Source organism: Artemia sp. Qi Xiang Cuo, chromosome 18 (assembly GCF_049724085.1).
Source record: "Artemia sp. Qi Xiang Cuo chromosome 18, ASM4972408v1, whole genome shotgun sequence".
In the NCBI taxonomy this organism is placed as follows: Eukaryota; Metazoa; Arthropoda; class Branchiopoda; order Anostraca; family Artemiidae; genus Artemia; species Artemia sp. Qi Xiang Cuo.
The window spans coordinates 18,184,787-18,204,524 of record NC_142811.1 but is presented as its reverse complement, the minus strand read 5'-3'; the positions used below and the strand labels follow the sequence as shown (position 1 = coordinate 18,204,524).

The 19,738-nt window shown below is 36.7% G+C and overlaps 1 pseudogene across 1 annotated transcript in view; it reads left to right on the top strand.

Moving 5' to 3' along the window:
• LOC148941276 (bifunctional glutamate/proline--tRNA ligase-like) overlaps positions 1-19,618 on the top strand; it is a 92,327-nt pseudogene extending 72,709 nt beyond the window's left edge. Inside the window, exons 18-20 of the transcript XR_016143260.1 lie at positions 9,778-9,925; positions 12,296-12,611; positions 19,383-19,618. The product of XR_016143260.1 is annotated as a bifunctional glutamate/proline--tRNA ligase-like (transcript). The remainder of the gene's footprint in view (positions 1-9,777; positions 9,926-12,295; positions 12,612-19,382) is intronic.
• The last annotated feature ends 120 nt before the right edge of the window (positions 19,619-19,738 follow it).

Sequence of the window (19,738 nt, the reverse complement as noted above, 5' to 3'; positions counted from 1 at the left end):
AATCATCCGCAAATGCCGTTAGTTTGTCCTCGGCTTCTACCATAGACCCCGGCGTCGTTTGTGGGTGACATAGTTTGCAGCAATAAGGGCTACGACTTACAGGAGTCAGTACTTGCTGAAGATCATTTACGTGAACAAGAAACAAGACCGGTCCCTATTTAGAGCCCTCTGGCACCCCGCAATTAACTACGACATCATTTGTATGGTCCTTTCCTGTGTAAATTCGACGATTTTCCAGGTAAGACTTAAACCAATCTAGGACTTGGCCACGAACTCTAATATGATCCAGCTTTCCTAGTAATATTTCGTGGTGCATGCTATCAAAAGCTTTCTTAATGTCTAGAAGCACAGCTGCAGGTAAAGCACCCGAATCTAGGATTCTGTTTACGAATAAACTTGGTGAAGTAAGGGTGCCTTCGGTTGAATGGCCAACCCTAAACCCGAATTGGCGGCTGTTAAAAAGCCTTTGGCCTCTAAATATTGGTAAAGCTGGTTTTTCATTGGCGTTTCAAAGACTTTCGAGAAAACTGATAAGATTGAGATTGGTCTATAATTTTATGTGTCTGTATGATTTCCACCTTTGTGAAGAGGTATTATCTTTGCCTTTTTTAACATTTCAGGAAAGACCCCTTTATCTAATGAAAGATTTACAAGGTAAGTTAGCGGCTCAGCAATGGTCTTCATTACTGCTTTCAGTGCCTTTGTGTGGACCAGGTCAAAACCTGAAGCAGAAGAGCCCTTCAAAATTTTTTACGAGTAATTCAAGCTCACCTGGTGTTAAAGGACTCACTGCCATTGATTTCATACACTTCGGACCAAGGTATTCTTTGTATGACTTAGATGGTATCCCGACGGAATTTCCTGTGGTATCGCCAATATTTGCAAAAACTTTGCTTAGCTATGCGGCAACCTTTGTAGGTTCTTTATTTTTTTCATCATTCATTACCAATTTTGCTGGTAATAAGGACGACTTAGTGGTTGACCGTAGTACTGAGTTGACAATTTGCCAAACTTTTTGAACATCCTTCCCACTTTCCGTCAGAATTTGCTGCAGATAGCCACGCTTTGCTCTTCGTAACACATTCCGAAGGACTTTCCTGTATTGCTCACACTCCTCTAGCCGCGCTAAGCTCGGAAAGTGTCTATACTCTCCCCAAAGGTGGTTTTTCTTATTCACACAAACCAAAAGACCATCTGTCATCCAGGGGCTAATTGGCTGGTCTTTTTGTCGTTTATTAGTTCTCGGGTTTCTCACGCAACATCTACTGTATACATCCATGCACGTCTAGTGAAATGACCCAAATGCTTCGTTTACATCTTGAATCTCCATTACGTTATCCCAGTTTAATTGCTCTAGTTCCTGTTTTAAATTCTTCAAGTTTTCCTCTGTTAAACATATAATCGGTAACATAGGGTTGATTCGGGACCTTATCTTAGATGGTTCTGAAAGGGCGAGTGTTGCATGAATGGGGAAGTGGTCTGATGTGTCACTGACGAGGACTGCCACCGACTCTTGGAGCAAGGAGCTGAATATGTTGTCGATAAGTGAATGCGTACTCTCAGTAATCCGTGTCGGAATCGTAACAGCAGGATATAGGCCTGAACCTGCCACATTATTTAGCAAATATGCTGCTTCGGCCGTTAGCAGAATACTGAGGTTAATGTTGAAATCTCCCATGAGAATAACCTCATTCTTTTTACACTGGGCTAGCTCCAGAACTTGAGCCATATGTTCCATAAACTGAGACGTTTACCCTGACGTATAACTATAATTTACCCCCAAAATAATTTTTTTTTTTGGGGACACAATTCCTTATAAGACCCACGACTCGAAAATTCCTTCAGTATTTCGTGTAAGGTCTTGCCTAATTTGAACCGTGTGTGTGTCGCGGATATAAATTGCTATACCACCCCTTTTCATCTGTTTTCTGTGGAGAAAATGGCTAGTGTAACCTGGAATATCCAAAAGGCTTTCGGATTGTTGTGTAATAAATGTTTCACATAGACCTATACAATCTGGTCTAAGCTCCCGACATGTCGACTCTAGATCAGAAAATGAGGAATACAGTCCTTGGCAATTCAAATGAAATACCAAAAGTTGAGAATCGGAAGACCTCCCAGTAATTAAATTAGAAATTACATATTTACTTTTAGGAAAATTTTTATCATCAAACAAATGGAAATCATTTTCTTGACCAATTTCTTGATCAAAAATAAGCCTGAGATTTAAATAAGACTCTTCTAAATACTTTAATCTATCTATATCAAAATCTCTGATACCTCTCGGGGATGAAGCTGAAGAAAAAGTCATCACTTACCAACTGCAATCGGCGGTCCGTCGTGAAAATTCCAGAAGAGCAAGGAGCAAAAAACAATGAACACACCCAATTGAACTTCTTTATGGAACACTGAAAGGAAACAAAAATAAACTAGATACCTTGAATTTTGGGAACAAAAAGGGGGGAACACCCCTTAAAGTCAAATCCTATTAAAAATCACACCGTTAGATTCAGTGTATCAGAGAACCCTACTTCATAGGTTTCAAGCTCCTATCCGCACAATGTGGACTTTCCTATTATTTACCAGAAGAAAGATCACGGAGGCGTGTGTATTTGTTGTTGTTTTTTGTAAGATTGATTGTATCGACCCAGTGGTCCTAGAATCTCGGGAGAGGACTCATTCAAACAGAAATTAAAAGTTCTAGGGCTGTTTTTATTTGACAAAAAAAACTGTTGGTAATAAGGCCCCCATTTAAGTTTTTTCATTATAATTTAAATGCAAAATAATAAGTCCGTTTGGATATTTAAAGCCCCCCCCCCACAGCCCCTGGGGAAAGGGGTTTGAGTTACGAAATTTGTCCATTACTGACGTGTAGTATTGGCTAGTGGAAAGTATGCATACATTTTTCGGGTGGGGTGGGTACTTTCTGCTGGTGGGATTTACAACGGGGATAATTTTCCATGGGAAGGGAAGTTTTCAGGGAGTGAATTTTTAAGAGCAAATTTTACAGTGGGGGACTTTGCCAAAATTCGAATACGAAATTCGTCTTATATCTTGCTTTCGTAATGCCGACTTCATTTTACGCGTGGAGATGTTAAGGGTAATTATCCGGGGTAAATTCACACCAAGATTGAATTGTCTAGAGAATAAATTTTGGGAAGGAGGGATTTTTCCGTGAAGGATGTGTCATATGTTCTGGCACTATTTAAAAAACGATCAGAAAATAAATATGAGAAAAACAAATTTTTCAACTGAAAGTAAAGAGCAACATTAAAACTTAAAACGAACATAAATTATTACATATGTGAGGGGGGTTGCTCTTCCTTATCGCCTGGCTCTTTACGCCAAATTTTGAATTATGTTCCAACTCTTTAAGAACGACTCCTGGCCCACTATGTTTTTTTAATTAGAACAGTAAGCTTTTTTTGATGTACTAAAAAACTTACATTCTGAAATGTATCCTTTTTTTATACAGTCCGAGGTTTTTGTCATCATCTAAAACTCTAAAAACTTCGGTAATTTTGTTTTATTTTCGTATATCTTTCACAGTTGCTGTACTTGTAAAAAATTGATTAATGTTATCTCAATTAAAAGTGTTGGGGATAAGTAGGGTCGTCATTTGGCCTTTTCAGGTGGAGTTAGCCAAGAGAAATTGGAACTATTAACCAATTAATGCGTCCGAGGTTGAGGCAAACACCGCCATAGATGAATTTGACCTGATTGGCTATCTATGTTGATGTCACTCGGCTGCAAACGAAGACATAGTTCAGTACGGTCCGTCAAAGACGGCTCCTTGGGCTGACTCATTTCACACGTATTATTATAACAAAATACTAAATTCATTCTATATGAATATTAACCTATTTAACATTCGACTAAGTGGAGGATTATCTTGTCTTTCCTTAATTATTATATAAAGATGGTTTCCAGTTAATTGCCCCTCCCACCACCTGTCATATTGCCCCCTTTGGACAATTATCCTGGAAAATTCTGCCCCATGTAAAATTGAGCCACTAAAGTGAAATTGAGATATATATATATATATATATATATATATATATATATATATATATATATATATATATATATATATATATATATATATATACATATATATATATATATATATATATATATATATATATATATATATATATATATATATATATATATATATATATATATATATATATATAGTATTCTATAGATGATGTTATTTTAATTACTTTAACATCTTCATATGGGGTGGGGGGCTGATTGTTCATAAAATGGTAACGTAAATGTTAAAGAAATTCAGGTGTTTGCTATCTTAATGATATTTCTTAGTTGCAGATGGTGTATCTGTACAGGTGTGCATGTAACTGAGCCCTTGTGCATCTTATCCCAAATGCAACTGAACCCTCGTTCAACAAAACCCCCGTGCAACTTAACCCGATTTAACTGTATCCTCGTTAAGATCAACCCGTGCTTAGCTCAGGCTTTACATAACTCAAACCCCCACTAAAATCAAACCCTGTTTGAATCAACTCAACCAAAGCCCTATGAACAAGTTTGAACTAGCATTAATTGTAAGATCAAAATTCTCTTCTAGCTTCGTGTTCGGTTTCTATAGTATATAAATTAATTGAATAAAACTAGAATTTTTACAAACTGTCACTAATTATTCTATATACGAAACAATGATCCTATAAAATGTTTTTTGTTTTATTACAAACTGTCCTTTTCGAGAGTAATCGGGTGAGGATTTGCCAAGTGTTACGTAAACACTGACTTTATACCCAAATCCCTAAGATCTTCAGTTTGACCTTTAAAGTTACATATCAGTATTTTGTTTGGGTAATTCCACGTAATTATCGGCCAGGAAATAATACCCGGTAGTTTTTTTTTTGTCGTATTTATAATTAAACCTAAAAAATTACGGACAACTTTTTGTTTTTGGCTCTACAAAAAATAATGATTTCGACAGTTTTTACTTTTTTGTATAAAGGAAAAAAAATACTAAAATCGCTCATCTTTTGAAAATGAGGAGGGTTATCTTTCGTATTTACAAACCAATTTAAATGAAAATTTTGATTATTTTAAAACCTTTGTGAAGAATTTAAAAAATAGTTTGAATATCTAGATACTTCCTAAATATTATAAACTGCTGAATAATGAATGCAAATTTATGTAAAATATCCAGTTCATGATATAGACTTATCACAAAACGTATAGTTAAAATATTGTTATTTTTTAGGTCAGATTGTCCACTATGGTCTATTCTATCATAGGCAGCGCACTAGCGCTGTCTAAGTAAAGAACGATCCTGGCACAATTTTTTATTTTTTTTTTTTTTTTTTTTTTTTTTTTTTGGGGGGGGGGTTCTTGGTCTTAGACCAGGGCATGTCGTATAAAAGGAGCTGTCGTAGAAACTTTGAAAAGGACCCATTCGAATGAAAATTATAGTGGCTTGTGTATTTTTTATTAGTCAAAAGTGATTGGAAGGCAACTAACACCCCTACCACTCCCACCATTTTCCCAAATACATCCAACCCAAAATTTGGATATTGCCATTTTGTTCAGTGGGGTTGATTTATGTCCTTGGGGCATATACGGTTTTTTATAGAAAGTTTTGTCATAGAAAATTCAAAAAAAGCTCGTTCAATTCGAAATTCAAAGGGCTAGTGCCCTTTTTAATTGTGGAAAGTCATTGGAGAGTAACTAGCTCCCCTCTTACGCCCACCTTTTCCCCAAACACGTCCACTCTAAATTTGAGATAGTCATTTTGTTTAACGTAGTTGACAGTTCTGGACATTAGGTCTTTGAGGATGACACCTCCCCTCCCCCCACACACACAGCCCGCACGGCCCGGGCGGGACATTCTGCCCTGGGGGCATATAAGGTTTTTTTTATAGAAAGTGTTGTCGTAGAAACCTCAAAAAGGGATCGTTTGATTGGAAATTGAAATGGCTCGTGCCCTTTTTAATAGTCGAAAGTGATTTGAAGGCAACCAACACCCCTTCCACGCCCACCATTTATCCAAATACATCCAATCAAAATTTTTAGATATTCATTTTTATACAAAGTAGTTGAAAGGTCCGGAAATTATATCTTTGAGGATGACACTCCCCCACAGCTCCTAAAGTAATGGTTGTAAGTTATAACCTGGGGGCACATAAGGTTTTTATTGAAAGCTATATCGTAGAAACTTGAAAAAAGGGCTCAATTTATTAGAAATAAAAATGGCTAATAACATTATTATTTGTCGAATGTGATTTAATTGAAACTAAGCCTCTCTCACGCCCACCTTTTCACCAAACACATCAAATAAAATTATTTATATAGACATTTTGCTCAACTTACTTACAAGTTTTAGAAATAATATGCAATGAGAACCCCCCTCAGAGCCCCTGGATCCCTGGTTGTAAGTTATGCCCCGGGGGAATACAAGGTTTTTATTTATAGTGATGCTGTAGAAACTTACACAACTATTTCTCGACACACATAAACTGAAAATTTTTGGGTAGCCATTATGTTCGACATAGTTAAAATGTCTTTAAATTATGTTTTGAGGATGACACCCCCAAAGCCCTCAAGGCAAAGATTGTAAGTTATGTCGCTGAGGGTATATCAGGTTTTGTTTTTTATTAAAGGGTTGTCGTAGAAATTTCAAAAGGGAATCATTCGATTGGAAATTGAAACGGCTAGTGCCCTTTTTAATAGTCGAAAGTGATTGGACGGCAAATAACCCCCCTCTCACACCCACCCTTCCCCAAAACTCATCCAATCAAAATTTTAAGGTAGCCATTTTGTTCAACGCAGGGGAAAGGTCCGAAAATTAGGTCTTTGAGGATGACGACCCCCTCAGAGCCCTCAGGTCAAGGGTTGTAAATTATGCCCTGGGGCATATAATGTTCTTATAGAAAGTATTGTCGTGGAAACTTCAAAAAGGACTCATTCGATTGGAATTTCAAAGGGTTATTGCCCTTTTTAAAAGTCGTAAGAGATTGGTGGACGACTTCCGTTCCTCTTACGCCCACCATTTCCCCACAGACCAAACTTAAACATTATGTGTTAGCAATTGTCTAAAACGGTGTTAAAAGTTATGGAACTTTGGCAATTGAGGGATGACAACCCCCCCCCTCCCAGGACGCAGGGTAAAGGTTGTAAGTTATTCCCTGGGGGCATGCAAGTTTTTAATTGAATTTATTGTCGTAAAAGCTTCAAAAGGGCTCATTTGATTGGAAATTGAAAGGGCCGAATCCCTTTTAGAACAACTAACACCCCTCTTATATCCACCAGTTCCCCAGACACATCATATAACCCTTTTGAGATAGCTATTTTGTTTATCGTAGTTGGATAGTTTGGAAAGTTGGTCTTGAGGATGACACCCCCTTCACAACCCTTAGGGCTCGGGTGTTAATTTACAACCTTTGGGTATATAACGTATTTATAGAAAGTGTTGTCTTGGAAACTCAAAAAGGGCTTCTTCTATTGTACATTGAAGCCTAGAGCTACTTTTAGTAGTCGAAAGCTATTGGAAGACTTGACCTTTTTATAGTAAACATCGATGTGGGTACAATGTATTATTTATTTCCTTTTTTTTTGTTTAGAACACTTCGTACCGAAGGAGTTGTCTTAGGAACTTAAAAAAGGGCTCACTCGATTGAAAATAGAAAGGGCTAAAAATTAACAATAGTCGAAAGTGATTGGAGGGTATGTAGTCCCCCTCCCAGGCCCACAGTCCCATTTGCTTATTATGTTTAAAAACTAAATATTGCCTTAAGATTAAATCAAAATGCACTCTGTTAATGCTAATTCCAAATAAGAAATCTCAGTAGTATCCCAAGAACGACTGAGGGTATTATGTATATTATGTTCTAACTTTCGAGGCTACTTCTGCTCTTAAAATTTAACCAAATCAAAATAGCGTAAGTGTATCCAAGCTATCAAACAAAGTAAACAGATTTTTTTACGAGTGGTATCAAGTTTTCTATTTCAGGTCAACTAGAGGAGGTATGTTTGTGTACAAATTTTTAAAAGGGTGTATGTTAAAAATTTGCTGAAAATTTTTCTCCAGTATACAAATAGCAGGCCAAACTATAAAGTCTTAAAAAAACAAAAACGATTTAAGGAATTGTTTTATTTTCCCTGAAAAGACTATGTCCATATAAAACGAACAGAAATTAATTAAAAAATCTTTTTCCACAAAATAAGTTTTTCAAATAAAATTAAATAAACTCGATTAAACAAAAAAAAATGAGCAAAAATAACATAAAATAATCTACCAAGCGTGAAACTAACACAAATCAGCATTGATATATAAACGAAACCCAAAACGAACAGAAATTACAATAAATAACAGAGTCGAAATTCAAACGAGCAGAAATTAACATGAGTAGGGCTCTAAACCCCTACGCTTTCACAAGACTAGAATATAATTTGCACTTTACTGAAAAAAACACAAATGATTGTGCATTGTCAGTTTAATATACATATGCTGATATTTAGTAATCAAAATGTAAATATTATTTGATTTATTAAAGTTATAAAATTAAAAATATTTATATTTTTTCAGTAAAGTGCAAATTATGTTAGAAACTGAAAGCACGGCTCTGGTCAATTTCAAGTTTCAGAGGTTCGATTCAGCAATCAGAAATACTTGGCTTTTTACTTTTTTAATTGGTCTCTTTGACAGCTAACACGACTCACGGGGTGTCCAGCCAAAACATTGGCCACTTTTCTCCACTTCACTTGGTTTTGACCTTTTTAACGCAAAGACCTGATGCAAGGTATAAGGCCGTGTAAGGGAGGGGGGCATAGGGTTTGAGCCTTCCCTACTCGAAATTTTGTCCGATGTGTAAAAATATAGCAAAAATGTATATATAAAATAAAATTGCTTTAGCTGAAACTGCAATAAAAAGGGAATTGGCCTTTATTTTTTTTTTTTTTTTTTTTTTGATCAATTGGACTCAGGATATATTTGTAGGCTTATAGCTGTTATTTATATGCCGTTTTTACACGAATATTTCGTTTTCTCTTATTATCGATGTGTAAAGGGAGAGGAAAAGAATTCTTAGGACCCAATTAAACAAATAATCTCACATGACGAGATATATATATATATATGAGAACCACGTTCTGTGAATAAGTTGTAATTTTATATATTATTTATCAGTGTTTTTATTGTGTACCGTCCCTTTGCTTTTGAAAACAAACCTTAGGGTTTTTAAACAGGCTGAGTTGTCCGTCCCTCCAAACTACATTTACTTGTCTGTCTAGATTTGCTGCTCAGTATGATTTAACCTTGTTTTTAAAAAGTGGAGCTATTTTCTCTTAACGTATAAGGAGTACTTTGATTGACTTGTCAAAATACTAAAATAAACCATTTGAACTTAAGAACACTTTTTAACACGAAAGTATAGGACACTATACTTTGGCTGTAGTTTGACCTCCAACGGGTTCCGTAGCTTCACTGTTCGCTGCTTCACAGCTCACACAAACCCGTCTCTTGGTTTTCTTTTTGCTATATTTATGATTTATGATCTTTCAAATTGTAGAGTGTATGATTAAGGATATAAAAAACGGTTCATGAACCCTCCAATGCCTCCAATGGTTCTTGACCTTGTAAGAAGTATCCTATTTGGTCCTATTGAATAGTCAAGTGAGTTACTCTCGTAAAACTTTTGGTTAATGTTCTTGTGAAACAAAACAAAAATGGCATGTATCTCCTTTGACCCACTAATTTGTTTTCAATCTGTTGTTTCCATTCCAATGACCCATTAATTTGTTTTTTAGGTTGTTGTAATTCCCTGTTGAATAACCGTCGAAACCAAAGAAGGAGATCGAAAGCGCCATAATGAATTATGTAATGAGCTTGAATACGACCTGGGCAGGATTGGTATTCGTGTAAATGGAGATTATAGGTACGACTATTTGACAGATTGTAAGCATGGCCTTTGGGAACTTAAGTTAAGTTCAATATTTGAAAAATTGAAATTGGGCCAGAATATAAAAAAAGAAGAAAGGGGACTCATGCTTTAGTATCAAGACAAAAAGTTAAATGGTCTAAAATGGTATATGGAACAAAAACGAAAAAACAAATCATTAATATTGTTCAGAATTTTATAAGCATGGGCTGGTCTGTTTTTTTTTTTTGTTTTTTTTTTTTTTTTAATGCATTATTGACGGTATTGTATCAGAATTACTTTAACCACCAGAAATCATAGTTTCTGATGTAATCGTATTCCAGTTTTTCATTAGTCAGACTAGAATAAGAGAAAAACTCATTTTAGTATATATTTCGAAATACTTTGGAGAAACCAACCTAAATTTTATTTCCTAACTTGTATATTGGAAAAAAAACAATTTCCCTAGAATGTACGAGCTATTGCCGAAGTATTCTGGGCTCTGGACACTCCTGGAAAATTCTTTATAATGTAAAGCTTACGAGTTATTGTCAGTATATTCTGGATACTTATTTGATGGCCACTGGACACTCCTGCAAAAGTATTTGTACCCTAAAGCGTATTAGGTATTGCCAGGTATCTTCTAGATACTAGTATCCGCTATTTAAAAATTTGTCTCTCAAATACTTGGACCAACTGTCTTGGATTTATATGCAGTCAGCCATGCCTTGATGCCTGCTGGAAAATACTTGATTTTCAGTTTATTAGAATCAGATTGTATTAATTGTATTAGAATCCGAACCAACAATGAACTGTCTCTTCAAATTCTGTCTTTTTTTTCTTTTTTTTCTTTTTTCTTGTTCTTTTTTTTATTTTTTTTTAGGTCTTTGGTGTCAAACACATTGATTGGTTCTTAATTTCATCCCGTCATATGGATAAAAAAAGAAGAAAAAGTAATAAAAAAAACTAAAAAAAATTATTTTTTTATAAAACTATTAAATCTGGGTAAATGTATGGAGGTGAGAAAAAAATCGACAATGGGGAAAAACCAGTTTTGAGACATCAAAGTTTGCTAAAACAAATGTCGAATTAAATTGTAATAAATATAACAAATTGAATTCGACACTTGTATGGTTGTTTTTCCGAGAAAAGGATGCTTAGGCAGTAACATTTATTTCAGAACTGGGTTAGGATCTAAGGTTCTCTAGGAGTTGGAAACAGGGACAGGGGCAGGGGTAGGACAAATGGAAGCGATCTAAGAGAGTATGGGTCACTAAGAGTTAAAATTCTCCCAACTAAGGAAATTACCGTGGAAGTATTTTTCATAGACGGTTTTTGGTCATACCAAATGTGTAGGAATGGTGATGAAGATTCTTTCCACCACGTGGAGGTTTCCTAAGAATTGAAGTTGATGTTTGAGCTTTTCCGCCTATATGACAAAGAGGCTAGGTTTGCCAAAAATCTATTAAGCAGGGGGGAATTTCGAAGTATTAGAGGAGTGTAGTTGTTTGTTTCGAGAGCCATGCAATGTAGGGGGTGATTTTTCTCGGGTGAGAAAGCTTGTAAAGCATTATTTTTATTTTGATGTGGGGTATTAATTGATAAGATTTGTAATCAGAGGGTATCGTGTATACCTTATGAGTAAAAATAATATCAATTAACACTACGCATCAAAATAAAAATAATGCCTCACAAGCTTCCTAGTCCTCGAAAAAACACCCCGTCTATTGCATCAAAAAATTATTATAAACCGTATACAATCTTTTTTTGATTGTTGTTTTTTATTTACTCACTGAAAAGATTTTTCATACAGAATTTTCATTATTCATAAATTTTTATAACTGTTTCAAGCCTTGGGCCATAGGGTCCATAGGGCCATTGGGCCATTAGATGCTAAATAAATCCATCTAATCTATTTAATCATTTTTAGAAGCCATTTTTACCAACCCCATTATAAACTGTACTTCGAAAATCCTGTCAAAATTTCAAAATATACAAGAGAAGGTGAGAAAAATCTTGCCATTATATTCACAATATGAAATTAATTATAATCAAAATGTCTTTTTTTTTGTGTTTTTTTGTCTGTTTTCTTTTGTTTTCTGTCTCTTTTTTTTATCTGTCTTTTCCCAATATCGTGTCTTCATTTTTTGTCTTTTGTTGACATTTTTGGCGACTGTGAAAGCTAGTGCGAGAAAATTCTTGGCATTTTATTCGCGAGATGAAATCTACTAGAATCAAAATGTCTGTCTTTTTTTATTTTATTTTATTATCATCTTTTCTTTTTTCTGGACTTTGGGTCAAATTAACCTCTATAAACTTTAACTCTTTTGGCCTTTTTATTTTTGTTTAATTTGATTGCTGGAAACAAGGCCATTTTTTTGTTCTTCTTGTGATGTTTCGATCATAAGATTCTTTCCAGTATGGGAGAGTGAGACTTTAACTTAGTAAACGGGAAATAGAAAAAAATGAATTTGTTGCCGTTCAGAGGGACACGGGTGATAAGACAACCTTTTCTCGTGCTAACGCGTCAGAACGTGTGAAGAATTTGCTTGATATTATTCATTTTTCGATGTTTGAAAAGATCAACAAGGACATGAAAAGCCACACCAAGGAGTGTTTGATTCTCAGTGATCTTGCGGAAGAACTGGATAAGAAGAATATGATCCGTGCTTCTGTCTGTGGGGGAAAGGGGTGTGAGGAGGATATTGAGACTGATTCTGCAAGGTAGGATACTATATTTTGTATTATTTTGTGTTTTTGTGTGTGTTAAAAACAGATTTTTCCTTAAGCAAAGAGACACCGATAGTCGTTTATTGACAGGTTCTTCGTAAAAAAAAGAGATAAAAGCACAGAAAGAGATTTTCCGTAAAGTAAATAAAACGGATAGCAGCACATAGACCGGCTCTTCATAAAGGAAAAAGAAAAAGATAGGAGCAAGTACAGATTATTCAGAAATGAAAGAGATGGCAGTACATAAGAATATTCTTTGTAAAGCAAAGAGAAAGAGATAGAAGCGCATAGAGATTTTTCATCAAGTAAAAAAAAGGTGATAGAAGCGAATACAGATTATTTATAAAAGGAGGAAATAGCGGTCCATATTAAGATTATTCGCAAAAGAAAAAAAAATAGATAGCAGCACATACAGATTATTCATTAAAGGAGGAGATAACAGTGTATAAGAGAGATTATTCATAAAGGAAAGAAAATCAGGTAGCACATATGAAGATTATACACAAAGGAAAGATGAAGAGATAGTAGCACAGAGATTTTCCAACAGGACAAAAAAGGCGATAGTAGCTAATAGAGCTTATTTATAAAGGAAGGAGAGTTCAGTCCATAATAAGATTCTTCGTAAAGGAAAGAGAAAGAGATAGAAGCACATACAGATTCTTAATTAAAGGAAGGAGATAGCGGTTTATAATAAGAGATTCGTCATAAAGGAAATAAAATCCTATAGCACGTAGGAAGAATATACATAAAGGAAAGAGGAAGAGATAGCAGCACATTGACTAATTTTTCGAAAGAAAAAAAAAGAAAAAACGAAACAGATGCTGTAGAAGTGAGCAACTTATCAAAAATGATGATCGTGAGTAGGTGCCAATCTCATAAGAAGAAAACCATTTTTTGATGCTAACATTCAAGCGTTTGCGTGATAAGTCAAAAATTAAATTCTACATCTCACCAATTATAAAAAACTCTTAAGTTCTATATATATATATATATATATATATATATATATATATATATATATATATATATATATATATATATATTACTTGCTTAACTCCCATCCAGCCAGATTGGCCGACTCGGGGCTTCTCCTCTGACTGAACTATGGCAAAGCTTCTTATACGATTCCCTGTTCGCTGCAGTCTGAAGGAGTACCGACAGGGGATGGCTGGGAAAGTTTTCCCTCCAGCGCTTGGGAGGTCGTCCTTTTGGCCGGGAGGCATCAATCCTTCAAACGCAATTTTTGGAAGTGGGGCTGGGGACATCCGCTGAACGTGGCCTAACCATCGAAGCTGTTGAAGCTGGATGGTCTGCATGATGGTCTGGGAATATTTGAGCGAAGACAATAGCCGTTCGTTTGATATTCGGTCAAGGTAGGTGATGCCAGCAAGCTTACTGAGGGATTTTGTTTCAGAGGCTGCCAACCGGCGTTTGTCTTCTGCTTTCAAGGTCCATGTCTCTGCTCCGTACGTTGCTACTGGAACCACAAGAGCTCGAAAAAGGCGTGTTTTTAGTTTCAGCGACAGATGTTTGTTTTTCCAGATCGATCACAATGACTTGAAGCATGCTGAGGCAAGGGCGAGGCGTCGTTTAATGTCTTTTGAGGAGTCGTTTGTGGACGTCAGCTCACTTCCTAGGTAAAAGAAACGGTCAACCCACTCGATCTCTTCCCCCTGGATCATAGTTTTGCTGGGTTGAAGGCCTGTATCTGTATGCCGGGTTACCTTTATGGCTTTTGTATTGTTAGCATTGATTTTCTTCCCAAAGGAACTAGCTGCATGATCAATATCGTTAGCGCTTGACTGTAGTTCCTCTAGTTGTTCGCTTAGGCGATTAATATCGTCGGCATGTGCAAGCAAGTCAAAGAGGTTTCCACTGATGAGGGCTCCCGTGTCACTGGGCGCCAGTGCCATTACAGCATTCAGGAATTGGCCGAGCAGAGAGGGGAAGAGTAGGCATCCTTGAAGCACTCCTGGAGAGGTTGAGAATTCCTAAGTAAAGCCTTCGCTTGTCTGCACCATGCTTCTCGACTTCTCGTACATTCTCTTGACAATATCAATAATGTCAGTGGGAAAACCGTAGTGTGCCAGGATGTGCCAGAGGCCATCTCGCCAAATCAGATTAAAAGCTTGTTTGAAATCGATAAACAGCTGGTATAGCTCTTTCCCGAATTCCAGGTATCTTTCCATAATCTGTCTGATCACAAAAATTTGGTCTATGGTGGATCGGTTTTGACGGAAGCCAGCTTGATCTTCAGGGATCACGTGTCTTGTCAGGTTTCTGATCCGATCAAGGAGAATTTTCGTAAGGATTTTAGCTGATTGGCAAGTAAGCGAAACGGGTCTGTAGTTTTCACAGTTACTTTTAGATCCTTTCTTGTGCAAGGGCACTATGACAGATTTCGACCAAGACTCAGGGAAGTATTTTATTTCCCCTACAGCTGTTACTATTTTGTAGTACAGATCAACGACGACATCACATTCCACTTTTAGCAGTTCTGCCTGTATACCGTCTATTCCGGGTGCCTTATTTGACTTGAGGGATTTGAGTGCGGCTTCTACTTCTGACCTTAAGGGTGGTGGGGGTGGTTCCTTATCTCTGTGTGCTGGGAACTTTCAAAGCACTTCAGGATCTGGGTTTACTGTGAGATTAAGCTTTTCCTGGAAGTGTTCTTTCCAGCGATGTCGGATTCCGGCACAAGTAGTGATTTTGTGGCCATTTTTATCGAAGAGATCGAGGCACTACGCTTCTTTGCGGTTTTTCAGCTCTCTAGCACGTTTGAACATGAGGTGTGAGTTACCCCTACGGGAGTCCTCCTCACACTGCCGACATTTTTCAGTAATCATGTATTTTAGTGCTTGGCGGATTTTCTTCTCAATTTGACGTTTAAGGTTTTTGAATCTATCCTTGCTTTCTCGATCTTGCTTGTTTTGGAGAGTTCTTTCTCGGTACACATATCAATAATCTCCTGGGTAATCCATGGCTTGTCTTCTGCAGATTTACGGCCGAGGACGAGCTCAGCTGTCTCGCATACGGCCAGGCTGCTTTGCGAAACAAGTAGATCGATGTCGGCTGGACTCAGAAGATCAGGTGTTTCTTGCAAGGTCTTTGACAGTCGTTCGTTGAGCTGCATTCTGTACTCTTGTCTCGTCTTAAGGTCTTTAAGGGCTTCTATCCAGAATCTTGGAACTTTTTGTTTCGGCTTGACAACGGCCTTTAATCTTAGGCGAAGCGATGACATGAGGAGATTGTGATCACTATCAAAGTCCCCACCTCCTAGCGTCACTGTGTCTGTGAATGAAGATTTCCATCAGCTGGATACCAGTATATAATCTATCATGTTGGCAGTCCTTCCATCGGGGGACCACCACGTGACTTTCTCTTTCGTCTGTGCTTGAACATTGTGTTTGTGATAAAAAGCTCGTTATCTCGGCAGAATTCAGTCAGTCGGTCTCATCTGCCGTTGATCAGTCCGATCCCAAACTTACCCATGACAGCTCTGTGTCCACTATTTTATCTCCCCATGCTAGCATTGAAGTCCCCAAGGACTAACACAATGTCTTTCTTCGGACTGGTATTGAAAAGGCTTTAGAGCTGAGAATAGAAATCTGTAGACTCTTCATCCCACCTTGATGAATCCGGAGCATAGACCTGCACCACGGAGAGGTTTTTGAACTTGCTTTTGAGTCGGATCATCATTAATCTCTCCGAGACAGACACCACTGACAGAAGAAATTTCCTTCCTGCTTTTTCCAGCAAAAAGCTAACTCCTTGTCTGTGTGTTCCATCTTGCCTTCCAAAAAGCAGGAGGGCTGCATCTCCTATCTGTTCTTCGATGATACCTGGTAGATGAGTTTCTGAGAGGCCAATGATGTCCCAATTGTAGCGGTTTGCTTCACGGAGGAGCATGTCTTTCTTTCCTGGTTTCGAAAGTGTCCGAAGATTTAACGTGCCGATCCTGGTGGTGATTTTTGTAGATAAAACCGGTCTAGCGTCCGTTTGTGACGGACTTGTCAAACGTTGCCTTGATTCGTTTCCAACGCTATTGGCTTTCAATATATCGGTTGCCCCGAATGCGGTAGCTTGTCCGTCGGTTTCCCCGGACGCGGTAGCTTGTCCGTCGGTTTCCCCGGACGCGGTAGCCCTATTTCGTGTTCTCATTGATTGCCTAGTCATAATTCATTAAAGAGGAAAAGTTTCTTGGCTAGCTTTTGAAGCAACGGCAAGCCAATCCTCTCTCCTTCTAGCCGGGACCGTTGACACCCTCGAGTGTGTCTTCCGCTCTTCGCAGTTGTCCTCGATGGGAGGATCATCCCACTTGGCATCACGGCGTCACCAAGCAATTTATCCCATTACTGGGGGTGAGTTTAACGTCTTCGGGACATATCCACGCGCCGGTGGGCCCAGCAAGATCGCTATCAGAGGGGCTCACCTCCTCCTCTGTCCGTATTTATATCCACCAGACAAGGGTGCACCGGCTATTTAAGACCCCCAGAGACTGGGTCCCCCCTTGGTCCGCGCCCTCTTATTTAATATTCGAGGGTATTAATATTCGAGGGTTTAATATTCGATATATATATATATATATATGTATATATATATATATATATATATATATATATATATATATATATATATATATATATATATATATATATATATATATATATATATCTTGACCAATACGTCAGGCACTTTTAACTTAGAATCAAAATAGAGCTTCACTCACTGCCTGAAATGTCAGAAATGGGGTTAGCTTCTGCCCTAGGCACTAGTGGCCTAATGAGACCTAGATTTTTTGTTTTTGAACAAACTAGTCTATCAGTATCTTGTTTGACAATTATCCACACCAGAAATTCCGAACAGTTACGTCAAAATTGTTATGTACGGACATTTAGATTTAAAGTGAAAAATCTATTTCCTTGATTTCTTCTATATCAATTTCATGAAGCACATGTTTTGAGGAAGTGTTGAGATCCCGTTAGGGTTTCCGCGAGGGATACCGTAAAGGTTTCAAGACAAAAAATCAGCTAAATGTCGGTTTTTATTTTTCTGTATACTTAAGATACAGGTAAAAATGTCATTCATTGCTCCCTATTTCCAAAAAATCTTGACTCTAATCTTCTTACTTATTGGTCAATCCTCTAAATGTTTAGATTGCGAGTGTCTTTTGCGTTCTTTTTTCCAAAATGGGCTAAATCTTCTTTTCTCACATATAGAAAGTTGAAAATGGAAAAAGTCGGGTCTCGGATGCGCTAAAAGCTGTCCTTGAATAACCAGTACAAGTATCCATTAAATACCAAGATAAGTTAAAGTTCAAATAGGGATAAAAATCCTTTCAATAGACAGTGATTACAAACAATGATAGAAATTCACGAAAAATACCAGATATTTCGGTCACATATGCAGTAACCGTCATCAGTAGTAAAAAATCTGTTATTTTTTTTGTCAATTTCTATCACTGTTTATGAAGCACTGTCTATTAAAAGAATTTTATCCCTAGTTGAACTTTTATTTATGATCATGGAAAGGCTGCGTGGTCTCCGAAATTATCTATAATACCAAGGACATCAAAATTAATATTTTTTGCCCCATGGAACCTATCTTAGGTCAATTCATACCTGAAAACCATGATTTTCCAAGAAATTTCTTTTTTGCTGTTTCAAAACCGTGAAGTTTTTAAGGCAGCACTCCATTTGTCCAGTGTTGACACTTTGTAGAGCGTGATACCGCTTTTCATACATAAAAATTCAAACGTTGACAGTTTGCTAATTCTTAATTACAATTACACCTACAAAGGAAAGTTGCATTTTTCATAAGCTCTTTGGTGTCATGTATTATTAGCTTGTTTTTCAATTACGTTTCTTTTTGAAAAGGTACATGGTACATTATTAATAATAAACAAGGTTATCCTTCTCTATATTAGGGCTGTTCTTTTACTCATCTTTGTGCTAAGATCTTGCATCTTTTGTCTTTTTTATGCAAATGTCTTTCATCATTCTGCTCTGATCAGCGGTTTGAGAACAAAGATGAGTATATTTTCAAAGCTCTCTCATCATTTTTCTGTATGGCAGAAAGATGGCGGGTTTCACGCTTTTTGCTAATATCAGTGGGCTGTAAGATCTTTGAACAAATATTTTTTTAAAAACGATTATATGTTCATAAATTTTAAATATCTTATTTTTAATATATTGTTGATAAAAAATGGCTCTATGATGAGTATATCATCAAAGTTTTCCCATCATTGTTCTATATGGCAGAAAGATGGCGCTCTTCACACTTTTTGCTAACATCAGTGAGCTGAAAGATCTTAGAACAAAGATGAATCAAAAGAACGGAAATCTTTGCTGAAAGATGTGAGATCTTAGTGCAAAAGAGTGAGTATATCATCTAAGTTCTCTCATCATTGTTCTGTATGGTAGAAAGATGGCGTCTTTCACACTTTTTGCTCACATCAGTGAGCTGTAAGATCTTAGATGTAAGATCTTAGTGCAAAAGAACGGGTCTATTATTTGTTTTTTCAAGGTTTGAGTTATTGACTTGATATATCTTTTTATTGCGTAACATACTTAAATGCGTATATACCTTTTGAAGAAATGCGACCAGATTGTTTTGTTATCAATTGTCTTGTTTCAGGAAGTTAAAAAAAAAAAATTTTTTTGAATAATTAGAGTGGAAAATAATTAGTAATAAAAAATTCATTTAACGAATAATATTTTTTATATAAAGTTTTATATTTATTATTACTGGCACTTCTTTTTCTAGGGGAACCGATGCAGAACCAGGAGTATCGGCAATTGGGGTTAAAAGTCTATGTTCCCCATTGGACCAACCACGTGCCATAACAAAGGAAATGAAGTGCATCCATCCAGACTGCAGTAGAAAACACGAGAAGCTTACACTTTTTGGTAGAAGTTATTAAGTGCTATGATTCCCAAAGAGTATGGAAAACTGAAAGATCACGGCCATCTAAATGTATATGTATACTATATCATGTAGATGTATACACCCTCTAGTGCTACCCAGCAAAATCTTATGTCTAAAAGCAAAAGCTTAAAACAAAGTATTATTTTAAAAGTATTATACTATTTTTTAGTATATCTCCACGCACACTTCTGCAT